Source organism: Accipiter gentilis, chromosome 34 (assembly GCF_929443795.1).
Source record: "Accipiter gentilis chromosome 34, bAccGen1.1, whole genome shotgun sequence".
In the NCBI taxonomy this organism is placed as follows: Eukaryota; Metazoa; Chordata; class Aves; order Accipitriformes; family Accipitridae; genus Astur; species Astur gentilis.
Window position 1 is genome coordinate 17064862 of NC_064913.1, and position 22956 is coordinate 17087817.

Sequence of the window (22956 nt, forward strand, 5' to 3'; positions counted from 1 at the left end):
GGCACACAGAGATTGCCAGAGTTCAGAGGAAAGCTCTTGTCTCAGTGTCTTCCCTTTGGTCTTGGTTTACTTTGCTCTTTAACAGCCTGTTTTGAAAACAGTGTAATTCTTGGAAGTGCTGTACAAAATGACTGGCCCAGCAGGGAGCTGTAGCGTTTTATTTTATGAGCTGGGTGGGTGGGGTGGTTTGGGGGTTTTTTGGTTGGGTGTTGGTTTTGGTTCTTTTTTCCGTTGGTTTTCTTTTTTCTTTTCTAAAGTGGGTGTTGGAATGCATAAAATATGGTAAGTTTTGAAACCTGTGTTGCATATGGAACACATCCCTGTTTCCAGAAGTCAAAGTACACTGTAATGCTTGCGGTACAGTAGTACTGTACTGGTAGCTGACAGCGTGATCTCTTCTCTGGTCCCTCTTATAGTGTTAATAATGTGTTCTTTAGTCTTCAGAAAGAAAACAAAACCCACCTATTTACTTGCATGGGAACAAGGCACTTCAGTGGATGCTAAAAGAAAAATAATATTCTTTTATTAAATACATAAATTAGAAGTTCTTGATATGAATTAGAAATAGTTGTGTATAATGAATTAACAACTTCAACTGAATTGATGATCACTATACATTTTTAATGCAAGATGCATTGTCAGACTCTGCTCAGTGTTCTTGCGTGTGCATTTTCTCCACTTCTTCCACTGCTGCATTCTAGAACAATTAGCTTTGTACTGCTGATAAGTAAACTTGAAGGATAGGCTTTCAGCAGTAAATAAATTGCTAATAGGGTAGCAGTCTCAAATACACGTGACTTTCAAAGAGAAATACTCAACAGTAGTTTACTCTGAAGGAGTGTATAGAGTCACTTTTTTTCTCAATTCATTTTTTTTAAGATGGTGTATTTGATTATAAGAAAATTATTCTACTTTATTTTCGTTTGTGCTCCAACTATTTGGATAGTTTTTCATTACTAAATTGTACTTGCTTGGAACCATTCTAACATGGTTTGATTATTTTTTATGTTCCTCTGAAAACTCAGAATTGTCTCATTTTGCACAGCTGCATCTTCTATTTTGGTAGATATTTTGGGAGCAAACAATTTCAGGCAGGATTAGAAACCAACTGGAATGGACTGTTGAATTAACGCAATACTGTTTAATGCATGCAAATCACTTTCAAACAGCTGACTTGCTTGGTTCTTTAGATACTAGAAATAAATGGTTACCAAGCACTTAAAACTGTTTTTCATCTTAAATACTTAATCACATTATGACTATTATTAAACAGTTAAATCGGACCTTTATTTTTAGCTGTAAACTTTACTATGTTTTTTTCTCAAGAATGTACTGTCTTCAAAGGAACTATAAGTAAGGCAAAATGGTTTGTTTTTTTTTTTCTACATCACCTTGATTTGCAGGTTAAGATCTGTCAGCTTTTCAGTATTTGTTTAGTAAATGACAAAATTATTCATGTAAATTTAAGTGAGCAAAATGTGCTTTTTCTAAAGTTGTTAAGGAGTTCAACTGACTATTTTCCCTTTCTAAAAGAAAGGGAGTGCAACATTAGACACTGTTACTGCCTGAAGTTACCTGGTTTAGACACTTTCTCACCCCTTTTCTATGGTAGAAAAGTGGATACAACTAGTGTCAGCCCTTCCTCCCCCCCCCCGCCCCCCCTTCCCTTTCCTGCCTTCCTACTCATGTTGATACAGGCTTCTGCTATAAAATACCTTGAAACAAACCACACTGGCTAAGATAATGGGTTGACAGACTGTCTCTACTTCAGAAATGAACATAATTTTCTGTGCCTTTCAAAGACCAATGTGAGAGAAACTTGGGAACTACCAAACTTCTGGCTCTTGGATGAGAAATTTGTTCTGTTTCATGCTTTGGAGGAGAAGACGGAGGGGAAGGGGGTGTTTTGGCCTCTGTGTGTGTTGCCTACCGAAGGCCCAGGGCCTTTCATTTTCTTTTGCTCTGTGGTGGTTTTTTTTCTTCTTTAATCAAGCTACTAGTGACAGATGTCATCAGGGGGCTGTTTGTTTTGGTTTTTTTTTCTTCTTTTATTTTAGACAAACTTTGTCCGTGAAATGCTTTTACATCTAAAATTGTGTCTGAATTAGGCAAATCATTCTGTGGCAGACTTTTCTGTACCTTTCTATTCTGAGATGAATCAAAGGACATTTAAAATGAGGATGTTGTCTTTGATACGTAGCTATTGAAACCATACAGCTTAATAGTAATTATCTTGAATGCAGCTGGCCTTATTACTTTTGACTGTAACATCTGCCCTTTAAGGTTGCTTCTGATGCGAGACTAGAAAATTTTGTGCACGTTGGAGGAAGAGTCCTGTTAACTGGCTTTGAGAAGGCAAAGTCATAAAAGCTCTCATGTTTCCACTGACCACATGCTAAACATGGGAAAGGTAGACAGACCTTTGGCTTTTTCTGTAGTGGCAATTGCTGGAGAATATAATTGAGTATGCTATAGGTTATTCTCCCGGGTTAGACTCTAGCATTTAAAAAACCCCACAGAAACCCCCTCCAACACCCCCCCAACAACCAAAACACCCCAAACCAACCCAAGACTGGAAACAAAAAAAACCCACCCAAATACCCTGTTTTGGAAGTGGCTAAAGCGGGCCCCTGTGCTAGTTCTTGGGGTCAGTTCGTCAGCTCTGTACATGGCAGGCAGACCTTGCTGCGCTTGGTTGGGGGCATAGCAAGCCCTCCAGTTAGTTCACCCCTGGCTCAGAGGCAGCCCCCTGTGCCCTGCGTAACTGAGTTGGTGCATTTCTAACCACTTGCTCCTCCTCTGTAAAAACGTTTTGTGTTTGAAAATGAGCTTTATCATGGCTAGTGGTGTGAGAGTCAAGAAGGCGCGGAGAGGAAGGTACAGCCGCAGAGGGAGTGTGGGTGACTCTGCCAGAACCTTCTGGAAGCGGGGTGGTGCCTCCCCCAGACAGCAGATGGAGAGCTCGCCCTCGGGGCTGTTGGCAAGCTGTGGCCTGGACTTCCCTGAGCCAAGAATAGAAAATGTTCCAAGTAAAGGCTCTTATTTTGCAGTATCTGTTTTACTGTGTTGAGAGTCATACTATTATTCTGGTATTTGTGCACAAAGCCGTAGAGCTGGGGTGGGGGTGGGGCAGGCAGCTGTATGTGGGAAACACAAGGATTTTTTTGGTTTGCCTTTTTTTTTTTAAAGCAGCATTGGTGCCCTTTATTTTTAAGCTCAGAGGCTGTTCATCTGATGATTCATTCTGCAAATGACAACAGCATCACTGAAAGACGTATTCTGCACAGTGCTTAAATGTGCTAACATACACAAATCTGTCTGAAAGTAAGATAAACCAAAAGATGCATGTGATGTAAAAGAAGAGCAATACCAGATCACTTGTATAGTTAATGGCTGTCATTTTAACGTTACAGTTATTCTGGAAAAGTAATTATTTTTCCCTTACACATCGCTTTAGGCTTTTGGATACAACAGCTGAGGGTGAACTGTAACAACCAATGAAGAGTAATTTGCACTACTAAATACTTTCAGATACAAAATTGGTATCTTTTTGATAGGACAGGTGAACAAATTGTGTTAAGGTCAAATAACCTAGAACCAGCCATACAGCAAATTACGCTCACAGTGGGAAGGGCATATATAAAGTAATTTGACTATATATAACCTTGACACTGTTGGTATTCTAAAGAGGAACAGTGCAGGGAACTAGAAGAGGCCTGTGGTAAAAAGCAGGCTCATATGGTCCTGAGGCGCTTTGCCTTTGCCCTGCTGGAATCGACAAGCATCACTGTCTCCATCACTTTCCTTTTCCCCTAAATGGTGCTAGGCTTTGGCTGCAGCTACAGCAGTGTTGCTAGATGTGTAGCTAGCCAAACATTGCTGTTAGTTTAACTTGATTTTATTTAAGATTTCACAAATTCATGTTTATAGTTAGTATAATAAACAGTATGTTTATTTGCCTTGAGTTGTTTCATGCTCTAAGAGTTTCTTATAAGGCCGCAAATGAGAGGAAAAAGGTATTGGCGAATGATTCATCCTTTACATACACACACTTAATAGTAAGCAAAGCCTGGCTTCTTTTTTTTCCCGCAAAAGTACAGTGACTTCAGAATAAGGATTTGTAAAATGAAATTCATTTATTAATGTAATTGGACTCAGAGTGAGGCTACCAGTCTACCTGTCACTGTACCTTTTAGGTACTTGAAAAGATAAAGTCCACAGCTCCACATGGGGCATTTTTTTCTTCATCTGCCTAAATGAAGAAAAATTAAATGTGAAGTGGAAACAGCAGATTAAACGGCCAGACATGTTACCTGTCGGCATTAGGTTAAAAATGGATCTGTCTTACTTGGTGCTGGTAGTTATTTGTTATTGATGGGCTCCAAAATACTGAAAATACCAGTTTAAGAAAAGCTGGTTGCTGAGCATTGAGCATACCCATTTATTCGGTGTTATTTGTTACTACAGAGCGCTCACTAGAATCGCTGTGAACAGTTCAGTGTGTAAGCAGCCTACTACGAACAGGCTTCAAGGTGGAATTTCTTTTGCAGAGACTGTCAATTTTCGTTTATATAAACAGTAAGAGCAGCACTTGACTTTTGACATGGATCTGGATTATAAGCAAATAACTAGACAATATATTCTAGAACTGGTAGTAGTCTCCTGGGGGCGGGGGGAGGCGTTGCTCAGCAATATCCTGCTGCAATTTAGTCCTGAAATGAGGCCCCCTTTATGTAAATTTTTACTGGCGCCAGCTAGCTGTAACTGCAGTCTGGCTCCGCGTCGGCAGCAGCTAACATGTGTCATGGAGTTCTCCTGTGCATGGATTGCAGGAGCGCTCTGGTTTGTGGACCGAAAGAGCCGTGCTGATGAATGTGAAAAGATGTACAAAGGAACCTAGGTGTAATTAGATTGCTAGTAAGTGAGAATACTGAGGAAGTTTCAGCTTTCTTCTTTTTTTAGTGTGCTGTCTTGCACTGTGCTGTAATAAATTCATGCTTGTTGGTACTACTGTGTGGTATGTGGGAGGTACTTCACTGCACATAGTTGCTGCAGTGCTAATAGTTGGCAGCACAGAAGGCAGTACAAAGAGTCCGACTGGAGGCACTTGCAGTTGCAACGTTCCCTTGGAGGCTGTGGCATGCTCAGTGAGCTGCAGGGGCACTCCTGACATGTTCAGCCACTTGCGTGGAGAAGTGGGAGTTCCAGCAGGCTTTAACAAGCAGATGTAGGCTACTAGCTGAGAGGTACAACAGCAAAGCTCAGGCTGGCTAAAAAAAATAGTACTCATGCTGCTATGTAAACAGAACAAGATCTTAGTATCAAGATGGCCGACCTGGAAGTGTACTTGTAGCTCATTTGCATAAGTATCACGAGCTGCATGTGAGTGGCTTACTCAGAGGAGGAAGCTCATTTTGCACGTGCCACCTTCTTGCCAGGTAAGAGAAGCAACTCGTTTTCTGTATTAATGTTTTAGAGGCCTTTGAAGTTATTTTTCCACTTAGGTGCCCATAGCCCACTTTGGCAGAATGCCAGGAATTAAATTTAAATATAAGAGGTGTTTTCTGCGAAGCCCGGAAGTCATTTGTTCTTGCTGTAATTATTTTTGGGTTGCTATTGTTTCAAGGAACATTAACTAGCAATTATTGTAAAATGTTTACTTAAGTAAAACTGAAGACTTTAAAAATATTAGAAATTTGAGTATGTCGTTGCTCATGTTACTGTTCTCGTTTGGTTCAAACCTCTACTGTTTTGCTACTGTGTTATTTTTGTCTCTATAGTGACACCAGTTGATGCACATGGAGGCTTAGCAGTACTGTGAACTTACCCCTGAAAAGGGTGCAGAATTAAGAAGGTTGAATCCACCAGTGGTGGTTTTTTGGCTTCATGGTGTTATGAAGAAACTTCATTATCCTGGTTGTAGTTTGAATTCTCTTCTTTTTTTGAGATCACAAAGCTGTTAAAAGTATGGGACACTAATCTGTTGTCCATGTATTTTTTTAGTATAAATGCACATTCTCAAGTCCATTTATGTAAATTTTAAAAAGGTGTATTTGTAAATAGGGGAACAGATCAGAATATGATATTTATCTGATCTCCCCCCCTCAGAAGACAATAAGCTTGCCTTAGAGCAGCATATTTTAACAAAATGACAGTATTGCTAATTATGTAATATACTGTATTGTAGTTATGCATGTAGCGCATGAAAGGACTGTATGGGACAGATGTGCTAGTTCTGCACAAATGTATTTATGGTGTTTATATTTTACAAGTCAAAAATTCTGTGACAGGGTGGGAGACTGGAAAGGGGAGATGGTAAAAGAAAATGACTGGATCTGGGAAGTCTCTGAGCTAGAGAAAAGAAATAGCTGGAGATGCATGAACAGGCCAAGGAGAACATGGTCGCTTGAAAGATAGACAGCAGCTCAAGCTAGGGATGTGGAACTGGCAGTAGACGGGCCTGATCCAGCTGAAGGAAAAATGAGATTAATTGAAGAGAATAAAACTAAAAAGGTAGAAGGGCAAAGTAGGCAGGTAGATTATTTGAGCTTAAAATGGCAGTGATAGGGAGTAAAAGTATTGGAGCTATTCTGAAATGGACTGTGAATTAAGGCCAATAGAGAAGATGTAAATATGATAGGAAAGAGAACTATAACTGGTTGATATTGAGGAAGGGGGGATTTAATGATGATAGAGAAGGGTATACTTCTGCATTGATATGGCAGAGTAAAATGCTGCGTGCCAACAATTTGGGCTACATAAGTCTTTTTTTGTATGTATCTCATTTACTTTGAAACCTTTGATAACTTTTTTTAGTGATAAATTCAGATTTGATATGGGACACAGTTTTGCTTGTCATTTAGAAGTCTGGTTATATGCAAGTCCAGACTAAAAAAAGTACAAAAACAGGGGGTGGGGTGTGTGTGGTGGTGTAGGGGCGTGGTATGCATGTGAGAAAGTATGTAAATACATATATGGTAGATTTCCCCAAATAAATTACATTAGAAATCACAGTTAAAAACTGTAAAGGTTGTTCATAAAGGGCAAATTCTGTTAAAATCAGCCTTGCTTTCATTGCAATGAGAAGGAAGCAATTCAGGGCCCCTCCTTCCTTTTCTGTAAGGTGTGAGGATGGTAGAGGAGAAATGGCATTGAGCAGGGCATGAAAAATGTAGAAAACTGATTAAAAGAAACAAAATATTCCTGAGAAAAAGCCTTGACTAGTAAAGCAAAGGATAACAAAGGTGAGATTGTTAAAAATAGAGAAATAATTCTAACAGTAATGTACGTGATAATGATAACATGATTCATAGTGAGAGAGGCAGAAGATTACAGTAGATACTACTGGGTTTTTTAGATAGAATGAGATTGCATTATAATATCTCACAGGTGACTTAAGTACTTAAATCTAGAAGTTAGAAGGAAGATACTAAAAAGTCCATTTCTTAACAAAGGCTATAAATGGGTCTTTGTAATCTGCACCCAGCAGTTCTAAAAGAGTGGGCTGCGAATATTTCTTTTCTGAGGTGTCCCTCCCAAAAACTTAAAATACAATGGGATTGAAGACTACTTATTTAAAAAGGTCAAGCAGGATGACCTAAATAACTATTTAGCCTCACGTAAACCCTGGGGGAAAATAATGGAGGGACAACTGAGGGATTCAGTAAATGCAATTAATGCTGAGGTGGTTTAATGGAAATAAAACTTTGTTTTTAAAAAAATGCTAATGTAATTTGGTTTAGAACAAGGTTCCTTGGTGTAAATGCCTTGATACAGGCCTTTTTCTTAAATAACAAAACAACTCCCTGGGAAAAGGCACAAAAATCACTCTGGCTCAAGAACACAAAATTGTAAAATAATTTAAAAGTTAAACCAATAATTTAGGTTGGAAGGGACCTCTGGAGGTCATCTAGTCTGACATCTTCTTTAAAGCAGGGTAACTTCAAAATTAGACCAGGTTGATCCAGGGTTTGTCAAGGTGAGGTTTGTAAATCAGCAAGGGTGGCCATTCCACAACCACTCAACCACTCTGGACAAGCTGTTTCAGTGTTTGACCACCCTTGTGGTGAAGAACTGTTCTCTGTATCTATCTGGAATTTCTCTTGCTGCAAGTTGTATCTATTTTCTCTTGTCAGTGTGCTGTGCATCTCTGAAAATAGTCTGGCTTTGTCTTCTCTATGAATGCCAGTTAGGTTGTTGAAGAGAGCAATTAGTTCTCCTCACTTAGCTACCTGTTCTTGATGCTACACAAACAGCTCACTAGTCTCACCTCACCTGTCATGTTCTCCAGCTCTCAACCATCTTGATGGTCCTCCACTGGACCTACTTACCAATATCTCTTTTGCATTCAGGGTCCCAAAAGTGGATGTACCATACTTGAGATATAGCTTCCCAGGTGCCAAGCAGAGTAGAGTAATCATTTCCTTTGATGTGCAGGCTAGGTTTTTGCTGATGTAGCCCAGTCTTGAATTTTAAAAGAAAGCATTAGTGTAAAACAGTAATTCCATTGAATATGTTGTGGTTTAACCCCAGCCAGCAGCTAAGCATCATGCAGCCGCTCACTTGCTTTCCCCCCACCCACTGGAATGGGGAAGAGAATCAAAAAAAAAACCACCCCTAAAATTCATGGGTTGAGATAAGAACAGTTTAACAGAACAGAAGAGAAACAACTAATAGTGATAATAATAACAACAATAAAATGACAATAATAACAAAAGGATTGGAATGTACAAAACAAGTGATACACAATGCAATTGCTCACCACCCACTGACCGATGCCCAGTTAGTCCCCGAGCAGTGATCCCCCCACTCCCACCAGTTTATATACTGGGCGTGATGTCACATGGTGTGGAATACCCCTTTGGCCAGTTTGGGTCAGCTGTCCTGGCTGTGTCCCTTGCCAACTTTTTGTGCCCCTCCAGCCTTCTTGCTGGCTGGGCATGAGAAGCTGAAAAATCCTTGACTTTAGACTAAACATTACTTAGCAACAACTGAAAACATCAGTGTTATCAACATTCTTCTCATACCTAACTCAAAAACATAGCACTGTACCAGCTGCTAGGAAGGCGATTAACCCTATCCCAGCTGAAACCAGGACAAATATGTTTCTTCAGAAAGCAAAAGTGACTACTAAAATAGGCTCTCCAATCCAGGGTGGGGAGGAGGGGAGTAATGGGAAGCTGGAGGCAGAGCAACTAATATTTAAAAATGGTCCTCTTTATTTTTTTTCCTATTAATTACACTGTGAGTAAAGGAAGCAGTGAATCTATCTTGTGTGTTTTGTCTCTTTCCAGAAAGACATCTAATCTTGATTTGAAGACAGGCTCAAAAGAATGGCCAACCTGTGGCACTTAGATGGCATTGTGGATTTGAAACAGCTGATGTGTGACTTGCCCTCTATGGCAACTCTGCAGCTGGGTTATGTGGGATAATACTGGCATGAAATCTTCCATGTAATCTACATTTCTGGTTATTGGATACAGTTACCTAGTAGGGACTGCTACAACCTTTATTGTTAGTTTGGTTCCAAGCTGGTTAAATGCTTAGCCTAAACCATGCCCAGCCTTATACTGATGTGGTGACACCCCACAAAGGTTGTCTAGATCTTCTGCCCAAGAATAATTTGTGGACCATCTCATCTTCTGGCTCTTGGCTAGATAAGATACTCAGATGATGAGGTCAGGAAAGTTAGCCGGCTTTGCATTAGGCAAGTGCCTTTCTGGTTTCAGCAAATGGATGGCTAAGGGCATTTAATGGTCTGATGAGACTAGATATGGTTTCTTTCCTTGTCGTTCTTTACAATGTCTTCCTTAATTCTAGCAGTTTGGTATTTCTCACCAGACATGTTGTAGTGATTCTGGATACTTTTGTTGTTTTTCCCTCCCCCCTCCCTTCTGAAAGGACAGTGGGCAAGGCTTAATCTCCATGCAGGAAAACTTGGTAACTGTTGAATGAAACCCCTTCTGGTCAAGAAAAGTAAAATACCTAATAATATTCAGTCATCCTAGTGGTGTGTAGTCAGTGACCTTATCTTCTTTTTACTTAAAATTTGATTTCTGTTTTGTTGTGGGTCTTTTTCATAAATTGTGGTCAGACCTGCCTTAAAATTTCACTTTAAGTGATGTTTTTCTTTTGCACTTAAATCTGCTTTGTTGAGTTTTGGGTGTTTGGTGTTTTTTTTAATCAAAGAGGACAATATTTAAAGCTGTGAACAGTGTGACTTTTGTACTGCCTTGTTTTAGAACTTCAGTGACATAATCAGTCACAGGCATGGCTATCAGTTGTGGTATAGGCCTGTACTGTGTGTGTTGGGGTTGGAGGGGAAGAGGTCCCTTGTGTTATCCATCAGCAACCTCACAGAGGGAAGGGTGAAGCCTTTTTTAGCTGTTCTGAATAGATCTGAACTCTACTTAGGAAAGATCAGCTAATCTATGCTGCAAACAATGAATGTATTACCTTTACTGAAAATAGTTATGAAGTTTTCCGCCTTCGATTGAGGTAGAGCATCAGCGACTTGCAGTGCATGCAGTGGTTTCATTATGGGGCCAAGAAGGGGAAATTATGAAGCTCTGTCACACCTGGATTTGCTATCACAGGATGTGATGGAAAGAGAATTCGTGACATGCTGTAGCCCAGGATTTTGTTCTGACTGTCCTAACGGCATCCACATGTTTGACAGCAGCAGGGAGAATCAAACTGATGTCTCATGAGCTAGTTCTCAAAGTGAGAAAGCTGTAGAATTGCATCTGCTTTCTTTTATTGGCTAGGATAAATTGAGTATTGTGTATGCCAGCACAAGAGCTGCATGTGTGTTCCAGGAAGCATTGTTGATAGTATAAGGCAAATATTGTAAATAACTTGCATTCTCCAGGCTAGGAAATTATCAGTCAACTCAATAATGGAGGAGAGGCATTGCAAAACAAAGTCCAAGACTGTTCATTTGGCACTGAAAATCCAGTTATCAAAGTTAAAATGTTAAAACTTTAGCTCTACTTGAAGTAGATGGTGCAGGCTATCAGTTGGTTTGGACATGCCGTGATTATTTCTAACTTAGTGTGGGAGGTGAGCTTCCTCTAGGGGGAAGGCTTTGCTTCCGTCTTCTAAAGAGTAGTGATTGTTTCTAACAAAGAACTAGCATTTATTGAACAAGGATATTAGAACAACAACCTACAGAATAATGAAAGCACTTTACTGATGCAAACCTGATAAAGGCTGATACTTGAGCTAAACATTATTTATCCCTTAACACCTACAGTGCTGTTTGCTTGTATGCAAAATCTGACCAGTTTTTAATATGTAAGCTCAGTTTGGGGTTTTGTTTGGTTTTTTTTAATCTGAAGTCTGTTAATGAAAGCAGCATATATTCCTGTTTGCTGCTGACTTTCCCTAGAGAAAGACTGAAGCACTTTGGTGATCAGTGCTGTAGTTATGGCAAATGGAAAAGAAACTTTTCTTCCCAAACAGCTGTGGTAATTAACTATTCTGTTCAAATGTAGCTTATGTAGTAGTTTGAAAATTATTGATAGGATCTTTTTCTTCACACATTGAAGGACTGCTGCGGTAACTGCTGTAGTTTCTTCATCTCTTGGGAAGCCTATCATACTGTTAGCAGCAGCTTCCTCTTTGAGAATTGTGCATTTTGAAAACAAGATGGTGAAACCCATCAAGGTGAAACCAGGACAGATGGAAATTCTCAGCATTTGTTGACTATTTAAAAAAAATACATTAGTAGCTGTGTCTAAACTTTAGCTTCAATTGGTTCCAAATAATAAAGTCAGCTTAAAATTGTTTTGAGTTTTGAGAAGAAATCATTTGGGTGTCCAGCGCTGCTTTCATGATCGTCAAGAAGGCTGGTCCAGACGAAGTGTCTGCACAGGTACTGAAGTCAGTGAGCACTGAACCTGAGTCGATACTGTGAACCTGAACATACAATACTAGTATGCTGAGATGTGGAGCCTAGTGCTTTGACACGTTAACATACACGACTAGGTCTACCCAAAACCACAAAGACCAGATGTAATTCTAAAATTATAAGGTATCTCTAACATGAAAGGCTAAATGCATAAAATGGCAGTTTCTACTTCCCAGGCCTCTTTTGCATTATGCTGTACCGTGTGACTAGTCAGACACTTATATGTAAATATACTGTGGTCTGGATATAATGTTAAGAGATTTCACTTAACTTTTGCATCTGGGTACCAGTTGTGGAAGTGAGAAGATTTCTGTGGACACCAAACTAAGCAGATACTTTCTAACCTTTTAGCTTTCTCAAAGAATTGCTTCTTGATTTGCAATACAGGTTTAAGTTCCAAGGAATAGAGGTGGTTTATATATAAAGCATTTTCAAGTTGAGGGTAACTTACAGCTGGATTTCAGTCTTCCTATTTAAGATTCACAAGTAGATTGTCACGTTCTGACAGAACATGACAATGTCTTGTATTTTACAAAAGATGAAAAGCAGCAGCTTGTTTTCTGCAACCTATTAAGCAGGTGTTTTATTTCATGAATCACTTCATTACTGTGCATCAAATCATTTATTTCTTTGGTAGATCAGTCACCAGATTAAAAGTGTTACATAATTAGAAATACATAGTTGGAAGTACAGTATTCCAGATGAGTGGTTTCTCAAGGTCAGTCAAGAGGTGAAGTGATTTGATTTTTTTTTTTAATTTTTATTGAAAACATTATGAAATTCCTTGAACTCTTTTGGAAAGGTAGGGGACCATGACACCTTCAAGATTCGAATGCAAAATCTTTTTCTAAGCTCTTCTAAGCTATTATCGTAGAAGTCAGATGGAAAAAAAAGTCTTATTGGAGTAAAAATCTGGAAGTGATACTGATTTGCTGAAGAGTTATTCACCTCAGTCCTTTTTAGAGGTTAAATAAGCCTTCCTTTATGCACCCATGTACTGTGCCCTTTAGTGAAGCACAAGGATAATTTTGAATTGGGCTTTGCTTTTGATGTATTAAATGTATAAAGAAAATTACATTTTAGGGGTTTGGGTCCCTTAAAAGTATACCACAAAGTACTAGTTTTATTACATGGCTTAGGTAGTCCCAAGAGACTTTCTCTACAGCAGTGAAGCCATTTTTTGGTAGCTTGGAGAAAGGAAGGAGGCATTTGCTGTGAGTTTCCTACACTTCTGGAATTTAGCACTGGTTAGTTTTCAAGGATAGGATTCACTTCACAGGCATAGTCATGTAGAGTCATTTTAGATGCTCTAGGATGTGGCTTCTGCATCTCAGCAGGGCAGATGGGCACTGTTCTCCTCTAGGCCTTGTGTTACATCTGCTAGCTTCATACAGATTATAGAGCATCAAAACCAGCACTAGTTGCGTGTACTTAAGCTGCTGAATCTCATTCTGTGTGTTCCTAAGTTCCTTGAACTTTCATGTTTACCACAGCTTACTGTAACCTCTGTCTCTGCATCCTGTTGTCCTTAAAGTTGGAAGGTCTGAGCACTTCAGAACTCTTCAAGTAAAACATGGCATTGTGCTTTGCTTAAACTAAGATGCATGTGTTTGGATAATGGAGCACAAATAGTTCCATTTCTCCCCATCAAAATATACCACTTTCTCTCTTCTGGGCTCTCATATCAAATCATTCAAATTTATAGGAAATGGATTCTAGAAGCACTGTCTAAAATTTTTGGTGATTGATATTTTCTAGAAACTGCTTTCATAGGATAAGCATTCTAATCCTCAGCAAAAATGCTGAAGCACTGAAATAGGTCTTTTTGCTTTGGTTATTTGGGGTTTTTGGTCATGCTTATTTCAATATCCTTCTGAAAAAAAGACTACACAAACAACGGCATTTGGAATGAACTTGTAAGTTGTGGAATTTTCTTAGAAGTAATGAATATATTAATGAAAACTTCCACCCTTCAAAATGAATTCAATATCTGAATAACATTCATAAATAATAGGGAAGCCCCTTACTTGGTAAAGTATGTCTTGCACAGTGTTATAATGGCCCTAAGATCAAGAATTAAACCCAGGATATTCAGAATCAATGTTAAGCTTCACAGAAAATCATGCCGGATCATAGGAAGTCATAATTTGACAGTCATCTAACCTTACTTTTCCCCTCAAATAATACCAAGTAATCTTACAAGAAAAATATTTCATGTGGTTTTGTTCCAAAATGGCATGAAATGTATTTTCAGATGTATTAGAAATCTTTCTCTCATTCTTTATTTTACTTGAAAATCAATGATTTTGTGAGGTGTAGATTTTAAGATTATGAAATACATTCTATATCCATTGTGAAGTTGAAATGTATTGTTGTCTTAAAAAAGCATAAACTGGATAAAAGCTGTCTTTAAAAAAGAAATTTATTTGCTTTTGTATTTACTTACATGTGTTACCGAGTCTTTCACTTGCACCTGCTGGCTAGCTGAAACTTTTTTCCTAAGAAAATGCAAGAGGCAAGACTCTTCTAGATCCCTTTGTTGCTATTCCTGACCTTTGGCCGTAGAGTTTGAAGAAAAATACTCATCTCTGTATCTCACTTTACAGTCAAGAAAAACTGAGGCAGGGCATAATGCTGAATTGACAGGGCTAAATTTTTGATCAGTAGTGGAACTGAAATGTAAACAACATCGTCTTCAGCACCAGTCTGGTGCTTTATTCTCCAGATCATAGTGTCTTGTGCTAAAGGTAATGACACATCCTCCTTCATGATCTGTCATTGTGCCTATGCATGCACACACAAACACATGTGTACTATGGGTAGAAAAGTAATCCCAAAGTTTTATCCCCCCCCCAATTTTATGTGATTGAGAGGAACAGTAATTTGGCAGCTTTTTTGGCCAAAGCCATATGTATCCATGGGGATACACGTGTTGTCCTGCAGGAGAGAGGCAGACCTTGCCCTGAAACTTCAGTTGTCGGGCAAGGTGTAGAGGATTTGTTGCAACTACATTCTTGTCCCAAACGCTTCTGTTTGTTCTCTCCCTTTTTTGCTTTCAGTGCTTCACTGCTTTTATAGACTGGTGCATCTTTGCTAGTGGAGTTCCGCTCTTGGCATATGGAGACTTTGGAATCTCCGAGCCTTTGGCCTTCACTGTACCTCTGCCTCTGGATCTAGTATAAATCTTCGCACGTCCCCTCAGACTGACAGATGTTGAGAATGTATCTGACTCTACTGAGCTGAATTCAGTATGTATGCTGTCTGCTTCATCTCACCTTCGCTGACTGGATAACCTGAATGATTATGAACTTTGCAGTATTATGTATCTTTTTGAGAAATCAAAGCCCTTCCTATGGAACCTCAAATTTGAAGAAATCTTGAACAGAGAAGCTGAAAAAGCCACGTTCTCAAAAGCAGAGAGTGGTTTCCAGAACAAGATGATCTTGCAAGATCTGAGCATTTTGACTTAATTTTTGGTGAGACTGCCTTTATGCCTAGCAGTCCTGCTTTTGGCTGGGATAGAATTAATTTTCTTTCTAGCAGCTGCTACAGTGTTATGGTTTGCATTCAGTATGCGAAGAACATTGATAGCACACTGATGTTTTCAGTTGTTGCTAAGTAATGTTTAGTCTAAAGTCAAGGATTTTTCAGCTTCTCATGCCCAGCCAGCAAGAAGGCTGGAGGGGCACAGGAAGTTGGGAGGGGACACAGCCAGGACAGCTGACCCGAACTGGCCAAAGGGGTACTCCACAGCATGTGACATCGTGCCCAGTATATAAACTGGGGACAGTTGGCCTGCAGGGACTGCTGCTGCAGGACTAACTGGGCATCGGTCGGCGAATGGTGAGCAATTGCATTGTGCATCACTTGTTTTGTATATTCTATCCGATCCTTTTGTTGTTATTATTGTCATTTAATTATTGTTCTTACTATCACTATTAGTTTCTTTTCTGTTCTGTTAAACTGTTCTTATCTCACTCCATGAGTTTTACCTTTTTTCTTCTGATTCTTTCCCGCATCCCACTGGGTGGTGGGAAAGTGAGTGAGTGGCTGTGTGGTGCTTAGTTGCTGGTTGGGGTTAAACCATGACTAACTTTGTTTTTGGTTAGTAACCAAACTAACCTTGTTATTATCTTTCTGGAAACTGAGACTTCTAGTAGGGAAGGAAGCCTGAAGAACAAAATAGTTCCTTTTCCAGAATACCCTTTGGTGCCAAATGTTCTGGGTTTTTTTAGGGTTCTGTTCATGGCATGAGAGACCATTACTTCCTTAGGTGCTTCTATGCAGCATTCTGACTGTTCCACTACCCGTATGACATTGAGGCAGAGAAATGGATCACACTCATATAGATTTTTGATACCTGCCTTAAGACATGTTTCAGATGTTCTTCAGGGTTACACTCTAGGATGGTCAGATTAAGGACATGTGTCGCTCCCAAGCAAATGGTGTGGAGGGGATTATGAGGTACTGTTTCAGACACAAAGGAACTGCCTTTCTCTCCCACATGAGAGAGAATCAGCTTCAGCCTGTCTTGTCCCATTTCATAACTGTCAGTAGCACCTTCCTCAGCCAGAATCGGAGAGGCAACCATGTGTTACCAAGGCATACATACATATCTATTTCAAGCCTTTAGACAGATTTCCTTACTTCAAGGTAATTCTGATATGTATATGGAGTTCTTCCCTGTTACTGTGCAGGTGCACACATTTTCTGTGCAATGCCAGAGGCAAGGCCTGCTCCTGCTATCCTCGGTCAATGTAGGAGAGCAGATTGTTTTTTACGGCAGACAGGTGATTTGGGTTCGTTGCCTTATCACAGGAGTGGCACAAGCACCATGCTTCTTATTCAAAAGTAGATCAGCTTGCTGGTACTTCTGCCTTGTTCTCTTAGCTTAGATACTGGGAAGCTTTTGGCAACGGGATGGACAAAAAAATAATAGGGGATGTTCCAGGATGAAATTTTTGGTGTGCTGCTGTGATAGATCTCATCCCTCATAATTTCTCTATTTTTCTCAAACTACTTGGTAAGCCAAAGCAAGTTGAGTTATCCACACTGTTTAAAAAAAATATATATTAACTGCTGTGTTACATGTCTTGCCTATCGAAGGTCAGTTCTTCTCTACATGGTGTTGAATTGCTTTTGTGTATTTAACCAATCTATTTCCTCTGCTCTAGTTGTGATGGCTTAGTGAGATGTAAACATAGTCTCTGCCCTAACAGCTTAGCAGCTTGAGTCCAAATCTTTAGATGAGGTCTTTTTTTTGTGTGGCTGTTTGTTTGAGGGGGAGGGGGAGTTACGGTGGGCATTTAATGTAGCTCATATTGTGTTTTCACTGAGCAAGATCTCTAAGGAATTATTCTAAGTTTTCTTCTTGGTCACAGTACTTAATCTTATTTGGAAGGTTTCTCTTAATTTTTTTTGAGCATTAGTTTCAAGTGCTGAGGCATCTGTAAATATATTTGATGTGAGGAGAGTCTTAATTTTTATGTGTGCTGAACCAAGACTTTATGGAAGTTTTCTCAACTGTTGTTTTCATTACCAGAAAAACCACAAACATTGCATCTGTCCAAGAACTGTTCAGTTGACTATTTTATTTTGCCAAAGCTTGCAGAGGTGAATCAGTTAAGGATGGTCACAGCTTTTCTGTTCAATGAAAGCTAAATCTATTCTCTAGAGTGTGCCTGTCATTAAATGTTTTTTCAGGGCAGGTCTTTGGAATTAGGTTAAATATCAAATGTCTAAAGAAAATACTGTGATGGGTAGAACAAATGATTCTTTTCAGAACCTGCCCACATGGCATTCTGAAAGTGTTCCACTGGTGCAGTGAGGTGATTGTGGACTTCTTCAAACATAAATTTGCAACTATTTTGAAAATTTTTATCAGTAGTTGAAATTCCTTGAGATGCAGATTTTTACCATCTCTGCCTTCATTTGACTTCCCAGCAGTCTTAAAGGAAGACAGAGGTCACTGATGGAGCTGGGATGGCTTAATTTGGTACAGCTGGTGTATTCACTGTTGTTCAGCTGTACAGATTTTTTTCTTGCTTGACAGCTTTCTGAATTTTTCTGGTTTGCAGTGACAATTCAAGACAAAACTTTTGCTAGTTTTGGTTTATCATTAAATACCTCATAATGTTGAACAGCTAAGACATCTTTGTGGCAGTAAAATTGCCCTGATGAGCCAAAAGCATGGGGTTTTTTTAACTCATTTGCTGTTGAGCATGGGGAATTGGGGGTGCACAGCTGGGTGTACAGGGAGGAAGAAGTTGAGTTCAGAGTTTTGAGTATGTAGGCATACAAGATAAAAAATGCATCTGGAACAGCATAGCTTAAGGAGCTTCATATATAGGTAGACACACACACCACCACCACACCCCCCCGCCATCATCTGATGGTAGAGTACATAAGCCACTGATAATTATGGCTTGAGAAGATTGAAAATGAACTGGAAATAATCTAAGCTGTGATTTCAACATTTTGCATCAACACTGCTTAAGCAGCCCTTTTAACTTCCTGGTTCTAGCTATTTGTTCCTAGCCTTTGCCATCTTGTTCATTATGTTGGCACAGCAAGGACCTAGATCAGAAAACTGATCTGAAAGGCTACTAGGGAGGAAGCTGGTTCACTGGCCCACTGTGCTGTGTTTTGCAAACTGTTCTGCCAACATAGTAGAAACAGAATAGCGTGGAAGTGAGGGGCTGAGGAACGTGTGTAGGATTTGTCACTGGAAAAATGCATATTGATCTTTACTTCAGTGTCAAAAATCCTGTAAATACGTGTGGTAATTGTAGAACAGAAGTTTTGATGGTTTCAGTGAAGGAGCATATTTTACAAGGACAGAATAAAATGAAGAATTCTTTGTTTCCAAGGGCATTACATAATCTTTGTGTGTTAAAGTTCTGCTTTTGGTTTGGAGGGAGTTGGAGTCTAATCTCTCTTACTGAATTTGGAAAGTATTCTTATTATGTTGGCTTTACAGAAAGCTATGTCTCTGTAGAATAACACTGAGAAAGTTCTAGAAATGTGTGGAAGTTGTGGTGTAATGTGAGGTGGTTCTTTCTCACGCTGTCATTTAGTCTGACTGAATAAACACCCTTCTGTTTTCAAGTCTAACTTCTGTTGAAATGCTTCCTGCCTTAGGTCTGTCTTCATTTCCTCAGCTTACTCAAATACAGTGCAGAAGATGAAGAAAGCCATAAACAGAGAAGCAAACTAGATTTTATCTTTTCTTAAATTTGAGCATGTAGATGATCCTTTTTTTTTTCTTTTTTTTTTTTTTTGTCTTGGAGAAGTCTTGGGTCCTCTAAAGAGTTCAGACTGGAGCAGGACTTTTTTTTCAACCTTTTTAAGGAAGATCTTCCAAGAAGTGCTGGCAGACCCTCTGTTGTAAAACCTCTTCCGCTTAAAAGAGAAGTGACTCTTCCTTGGCTGGATAGGAGTGGAAAGATGGAAGAAATTGAACCGACTGAAACAGTTACTCAGCTCTTCTGAAGCTACTGTGGCAGTAAGGGGTTGGCCAACAGGATTCTGAGACAGAGTAGGAGGCTCTAAAGCTCATTGCTCGCTCGCTCTTCCTTCCAACCTTCATCATCTTTGTACGGCTTTAAAGTGAACCAGCGTTGTGTCATGCCAGCAATGTCAGCCTAGTTTCATCTCAGTTGAGAAAGAACTCTGATGGCTAGTTTTGTATCTCATGGTACTCTGGTTGTAGGCTAAACACACTCTGTGACAAAGGATCTTCAATGAACCAGGCAGAGGTGTCTACGAGGCCCCTTATGAAGTCAGTATTTCAAACATGCATAAGCCTTCGAGTTAAAAAGACTGCTTGAAAGGATAAACCCGGAGTCCTGCTGTCAGAGGACTCCTATCTCAAATTCTCTACGCAATAAAAAGAATCTGGAAAGATTAAATTTGGATCTTGCTGTGAAGCAAAAAATGTGCAGTCCCAGCAAAAAGAATAGCAAAAAGGATTGTCCCCTTCTTCAACTACTCTGAGATGGAGAGTGAGAAAATCCATCAAAGTCTGATTGACAAACTCAGAAAAACAGCAAAGGAAGCAGTTTTCTGTCACTGTCATGAGGATTTTGCTAAAACATGCTAAGCAGAATCTGTTTCTCTCTATTAGCATTTTGAAGAGAATATCCTAATACTGTCCATCAGACTGTGTAACTATTTCTAGTTCTGATGTAGTTCCAGAGAGAAAGTTACTTGGCAGGAGAGGTTGTGTTGTCCCTATCAAACTATTCAGTATTAAAAAACAACAAAACAACTTCAGTTAAGGAAGTCTCTACAAAAGAGGAAAAACATACTACTCATCCAATCTCAGGTGGAATCCTTATTCAGTATTATTCTTTTTAGATTAAAAAAATTTCACGTTTGGGATGAAGGCTTCTTCCAGGCAAAAATGAAAGACTGCTAGGTATTATAATCATACTGTTCATTCAAAATAAGATTCTTTATCCCTCTGTAAGATGGATATGCTGATACAGAAAGAAGACCTATTGCCAAACTACCTCATAAACAATAAAAAAGTGGGTTTTTTTCTTTTTTCAAGGGTTACTGTGATTTATGCTATTGTAGCCACATTTACTGTTACAACCACTTCATTTGTTGGACCAATATTAGCATAGATTAATAATCCAGTATTTGCTAAAAGGTGGGGAAAAATTTAACTGTTAATCTAGGCTCAATGCCAGAAAAGAATCCTTGGGCTCTGAATTTATAGTCAACTCAATTTTACAATAGTTCATTCCCATTACGGTGCCTACAAGGTCTTGCCATTTGAGGAGAACTACTATGAGCATTTTAGGAGGTTGGCAGTATTGCTGATTAACATCTTAATGCCATCCTTTTGGATGGCTTCTTTTTGAAGTCTTTTTTGGAATAAAAATGTCACAACTATAAAGTAGAACGTTCTGTTAACAGTTTTCTCATAGATGTGCATGCAAGGGGTCTTTTAACACTATCCTGGCACACTCAGTCTTGAATACTCGCAGAAGACTTCACAGAAATTTGCCTTATTTCAAGGGACAAAAACAGAACTTATAGGGAACATCTGTCCTCTCAAAACAAATAGTTTTTTAAAATGTCCCTTCAAGGATCAGTAGTTTCTTACGCACACAGTTTTCACTGGAGCTGTACAAGATTTTAAAGCAGCTAGTAACAGCTTCCAAAGAAAATTGATTAGAAGGATTATCAGGAGGTTATCCAGTTGAATACCTTCTGCTACCCTTTCCTCAGTGTTCTATTATCTAGAGAAATTCTTCCCCAGGAAGGTCCCATGGTAATGAATGAATATGACCTGGTTAATATTCACCTTTTGGGTACATAAATAAGAGTTTTATAGTCAAAAATGCAAACTTGGAGAGAGATGGTCACATACAGAATTGTCAGGAGAGTCTGGAGTTACTCTGCAAAATGATCAGGAAACAGCTCAGCTATGTTATGTGCCAGCATGCGAAGAAAGGATGTATATTGGTGTCTTCAGTCATTCAAAGAGAAATTTAGCCTTTGGTTTTTGGGATAATGTGAAACTGCAGTCCTTTCTTTACAGGAAGCAAGCAAACAAACATTGTGGCTTGGTGGTTTACCAGGCAAAAGTCAGCCTGTGGAGGAGCTACATTCAGAACATTCCTTTTGATATTAAAGGTTTCTGAGTAGAACCTTTCTGGAGGTTGAGCTATTACTGCTGAACTTAAATCGTAAAAATTTAAGACAGCTTTCCTTTGAGGCTTTTATACCATTTGTCAGTGGAGGCTTTGCTGAGTAAAATTCATACTGTCTGCTTCTGGTGTCTAACTCTGGGTGGCAGTTGGGAAGTTCTCTAGACAAGAAAAATGGATGTTTATTGTAGGTGATCACTCTGAGTGATGCTGTGTGGATGCATTTTTTCTCCATATAATTTTCTATGGAGTTTGGGAAGGCAAGCAGTCTAAAATAGCTGTATAAATTCTTCATGTATTTCTGTGTTTGTGATTATGGTGCTCCTGGATCGTTGCTTCATCAACTGCTTTTCTCCCTCCCACAATGGTAAAATTAAAGATGTTTTTTTGTAGAGCTATTTTGAGCTCTTCAGACAGCAGTTTGGAGGAGTCTTTTACAGACCAAGTATTAGCCACTACTGAAAGTGCTGGCAGTATCACTATAGCTTGGCCATTGTTTTTCAGGTCCAGGCTCAAAAACTTTTTATGGACTGTTCTGGCACATTCATTGCCAAATAATATATTGGTTAAGCTAAACTTGCAGCCTTTTTTTCTCTTTTTTGGTATTGTATGCTACTGTGAATGCTAGTTTGATGTTTTATGCAGACTGTCAATGCTTCATGAATTTGTAATGTTGTCTTCTTTATTTTTAAAGATTTGCAGTAGCAAGAAAAACAATGACCTCATTACTGGAAGAAGTGTGTTTTGCTTTTGTTTACTTCCATCCTTTCCACTTAGGAATGCAACTTGGGCATTGGAGGTGGCTCTAGACCTGCTCTTTCTGAGTAGGAGTCATGTGTCCTAGGAGGATCGTATCTCTAGATACATTTCTCTAGTTTACTAGGCTAGTATGTGTGATCTCACCTAAAGTCAGCATCAACAAAGCATTGCTGGCTGACTTCTGTCCAAAAGTTCACTGCCAGCTACCACACACAGTTGATGGTGTTGAATTACTGCAAGCTGGGATCGAGCTGTCTTTGAAAATAATTCCATAGGGAAAAAAACCCAAACAACCTATCATCCTAGACATGAAGTTTAAAGCCAGGAATGCCTCCTTGAGTGTTTCTTCTGCATCCTGCGTAACTGCAAGCCTCATTGGGGTAATCAGTGAAGAACCTCTTAACTCAAGACATAAATATTTCTGGAAGTGTAAGTTGATCTCATTTGAGGCCTGTAGCTTCATAGTCTAAAAGGCAGAGGTCTTCATTTATCAGATGGAACATCTCTGCAGTCTTCCTTTTTATTTTGCATTTGTGTCCTCTAAGAAACCTAGCCTGAGAAAACCTGCAGCCTACTGTGTTCAAGAGGAGTGTCAAGAGGGCATTTTGCATATCATTGTTTTTT

The 22956-nt window shown here is 39.2% G+C and overlaps 1 protein-coding gene across 10 annotated transcripts in view; it reads left to right on the forward strand.

Annotated features, from left to right (window-relative positions):
- The window catches only part of ATF7IP (activating transcription factor 7 interacting protein), a 107878-nt gene that overhangs the window by 12509 nt on the left and 72413 nt on the right, over positions 1 to 22956 (forward strand). Inside the window, exon 1 of one of the 10 annotated variants that reach the window (XM_049792090.1) lies at positions 4786 to 5438. The exons of 8 other annotated variants lie outside the window; for them this stretch is intronic. The gene's annotated coding sequence lies outside the window, so the exon portion shown is untranslated. Of the gene's footprint in view, positions 1 to 4785; positions 5439 to 14924; positions 15755 to 22956 lie in introns of those variants that run through there. One more of the 10 variants, XM_049792094.1, reaches the window with a different exon arrangement.